This window comes from Rhinolophus sinicus, chromosome 1 (assembly GCF_057876585.1).
Source record: "Rhinolophus sinicus isolate RSI-liver-muscle chromosome 1, RSI-T2T, whole genome shotgun sequence".
NCBI lineage: Eukaryota > Metazoa > Chordata > Mammalia > Chiroptera > Rhinolophidae > Rhinolophus > Rhinolophus sinicus.
The window spans coordinates 168,825,510-168,829,133 of NC_142501.1; the positions used below are offsets into that span (position 1 = coordinate 168,825,510).

The 3,624-nt window shown below is 42.0% G+C and overlaps 1 long non-coding RNA gene across 1 annotated transcript in view; it reads left to right on the forward strand.

Moving 5' to 3' along the window:
* Positions 1–3,624, forward strand: part of LOC148759294 (uncharacterized) — a 54,269-nt gene that overhangs the window by 26,028 nt on the left and 24,617 nt on the right. The gene's annotated exons all lie outside the window — the stretch shown is intronic.

Below are 3,624 nucleotides of genomic sequence, written 5' to 3' on the forward strand. Positions count from 1 at the left end.
ATCACCTGGTTGCTGTGTTAAGACTAGCACAAAGGGGAATAAGAGGTGATGGTTGATTGGATCGGGGTGGTAGCAGTGGGGGTGTTAAGAGTTGATAGAATTCTGGATATATTTTTAAGGTACAGGAAAAGCAAATGGAATTGTTTTTATCATGGATGTGGGGAGTGAGACAGAGGAATCAAGGATGACACTGACTTTTTTGGCCTGAGCAACAGGAATAACGGGGTTTGCAGCGGGTTTGGGATGACATCAAAAGCTTAGTTTTGGCAACATTACCTTGAAATGAATGTTGGCCACACAGGCAGAGATAACAAGAAGGCATGTGGATATGTTTCTGATGTTCAGAGAGGTTCAAGCTGAAAACGTAAATGTGGGAATGATGACTGATATTGAATGTGTGTTGTGGGGATCAGAGGGTTTTGGTGAGGTGAGGGATGAGGGTGGGGGGAAGGAAGGAGTCAGGTAGAACCCCAGGTTTTTGGCTTGGACACCTGTTAGAAATGCCATTCTCTGTTATGGACACAGATAGTGTAGAGAGATGCTAGGTTTTGCATTTGTTGATTATAAGACATTTAACTGGAACTGGAGATAATCTAGGAGATGATGCCGTCTAATTTGATTCTTTTATAGATGAGGAAACTGAGGTTCCAGAACACCTAGCTTGAATTAGATTGCCCAGTGTTCTTTTTTGCAGTACGAGAGCACCTGCAATTATAGAGAAGACTATAAAAATAAAAGGCTTATCTTCCTAATTCTGAAATTGATGCTAGACAAAAACAAAAATAGAAAAGGAAAAATATTCAGTGGTCAGGTGGGCTCTAAGGTCAAGTGGGAATTCTTATCTATTTCGGGGAAGATGTAATGTCCAGTGTAGATTAAGACTATCCCAGTATTTTGAGGTTCAGTATTTTAATTTCAGGAAATTAGATTATTGATATTGGGCCAGGCCAGAATGGACCTTTTACAGGTAGAATAGTTGGGCATCTGCATTGTAGCATTTTATTTCACCATAAAATAATTTCTAAACAAAATACCTTCAACCGCTATCAGAGATTTCCATTGGCTGATCTTGGAATATTGTTTGAATACCAAGGAAAATTTGGGTAAAAGGAAGCAGAGGGTGGTTAGGGTGATGGTTCAACTCTCCAAGAATTCCACTGAGGCCATGGGATAGTGAGGTCAGCAAACTTGGGTTCAGATTTTCAGCTTGACCTCTGAGTAGTTGTGTGATTTTAGGTACATTTGTTGAAACTCTTTGGACGATAGTTACCTCATTGATAAAAAGGGGATAATGATGCCACACACAGAGAATTGCCCAAGGGAGTAAATCTGTCAGCCAGCCTGGCGAGGAGGCTGTTAATAATTGCTCCCCTTCCCCACAGTAAAATCCTTATTAGCCATTTACTCGCTAGCCAAATTGGTATTGAGGACGTACTAAGAGTGAATTTTAACCCTTTTCCGTGGCCTGATTCCACACTCTTTCTAATTCTTGTTTCCATTAAAGAGTAGATTTCTGGCAAGTGAGAACAATGGCATGGGGACAGGGCAGGGAAGAGAGTTTCTGAAAGTGAACATGTGAACATTCTCAAAGGGAAGAGAAGAGAGGCCATTGAATCCTAGCAGTCCTGTGGCAGGGCCCCAGGATGACAGCAAGGGACCAGAGGAAGGCTTTCTGGTGTCCATGGAGGGCAGGTTCCTTGCCACAGTCAGGATTTCTGTACCCCACAGAAGAGAGAGCCATCTGTCAAGGTCCTAGTGTGGGGCCAGTGTACCGTGATAGTTGACATGAGGAGTCTTTCCCCATTTACCCCAAGACAATGGAAGCCACTTTGATTTTGGTGTGACCCTCAGAAGTAGCCCTATTGATGGCTAAGATGGATTTTCCCACTAACCTCTTGAGAAGTGGGTTCAGGGTTAGGATTCACTCCATTCAAATAAATTATACATTTTCAAATTTAGAGTCACAGCAGTAATTGCCTGATGTCAGTGAATTGGAGCAAGCTTTTTTTAAAAAAAGGCAAAGAAGTTCAGAACTCCTATAGCATTCATTCCCTCAGTCGCCTTCCAGCAGAGCAGGGCTCCAGCCCCTAAGGGTCTCAGTTCCTGCGTACTGCTGCTGTGTTCACAGCTGTTTCAAGCCCTCCAACAATGCCTACACAGGATGGCAGGGGCATTAAATGGCAATCTGTGCCTAGCATGCAGTTCACATTCAATAAAAGGAACTGATTACCATTTGTCAGCATAATAACCAAGAAGTAGTATTTATTTCTCAGAATAGTTAAGGGCAAAGTTCATCCAAGTGTTAATTTCAGACAGGTGTGTTAAGAGCCAAAACATGTTTGTTGTGAAAAGAGGGACGTTGTCAGCACACTTTGGGCCTCAGTTACCTTACTGAAGTTTCTCTGTCGGCTTCCTCCTAGCCTACTCCACAGTTCCACTAAGCAAGCTAGAACAGGTATAACTTAATTGAAAACATAAACAATTACATCTATTTCATACTGAGTTAGCAGCTGACTGGAACAGACTCTATGCCTTCTAGAGTCATTCTCAGCTACTCTAGCAAGGTGCTACTGCAGTACGGCTAATGTATGGAGAGGAATCTAAGTTACAGAATTCAAATGCAATATATTGTTATTTTAAAGATTTTATTGGGGAAGGGGAACAGGACTTTATTGGGGAACAATGTGTACTTTCGGGACTTTTCCAAATCAAGTTGTTGTCCTTTCAATCTTAGTCGTGGAGGTCCAGTTGCCCTCGTTGGTTGCAGGGGGCGCAGTCCACCATCCCTTGCGGGAGTCTAACAAGCAACCTTGTGGTTGAGAGCCCGCAATCCAACCAACTGAGCCATCTGGCCACCAGGGAGCTAAGCAGCAGCTCATTGACTTCATTCTAGTTGACTTCATTCATGTCTAGATGGGCAGCTTGCTGGCCCATCTGTGAATCGAACCAGCAGCCCCGTTGCCCAGAGCTCATGCTCTAACCAACTGAGCCACCCCGTCTGCCCCCAAATGCAATGTTTTGAAAAGCAGGCATTTTTCACTCAGAAGTCTTTACATAAAGCTAATGTTGAATACAGTCAAACAGTAACTGTATTTTGATTCTCTGTATTAGAAGACGGTAATTGATGGGAAAGAGGGAGAAATTTATTGTAGGAATGATACCTTCTGTGATGTTTTCTTACATGGTACAGTGTCTATAGTACAGCCTTCTTTAAACAAATTGTCACATGATCCTGATAAGCTGCAGTAGCACTGATGAGATTACTTACTTGTTCAATAAGTGTTTAGCACAGCACCTGACACATGCTGAATAAATACGTGTCTGCTTAGAGACTGGATCAGCACCTTTCACCAGGAAGTGTCTGAATCTAAATGTGGTTCATTTGCTACATTTCACAGGGGTCAGTGACTCTGATTTGTGTTATCTGAGTATGAACCTTCCGATACAAGCTCTTCATATGTATGTATCTAACATTGTCCTGGAAATAGTTTTCTTTAATAGAAACCCAACAAACCTTATTTTTTAATTTATAGGTCTGATCTTATATTACCATCTCTCTGAGCCTCATTCTCATCTGAGAAATTTCCAGACACTAAAATAAAAAATAAAAAATACAGACAGACC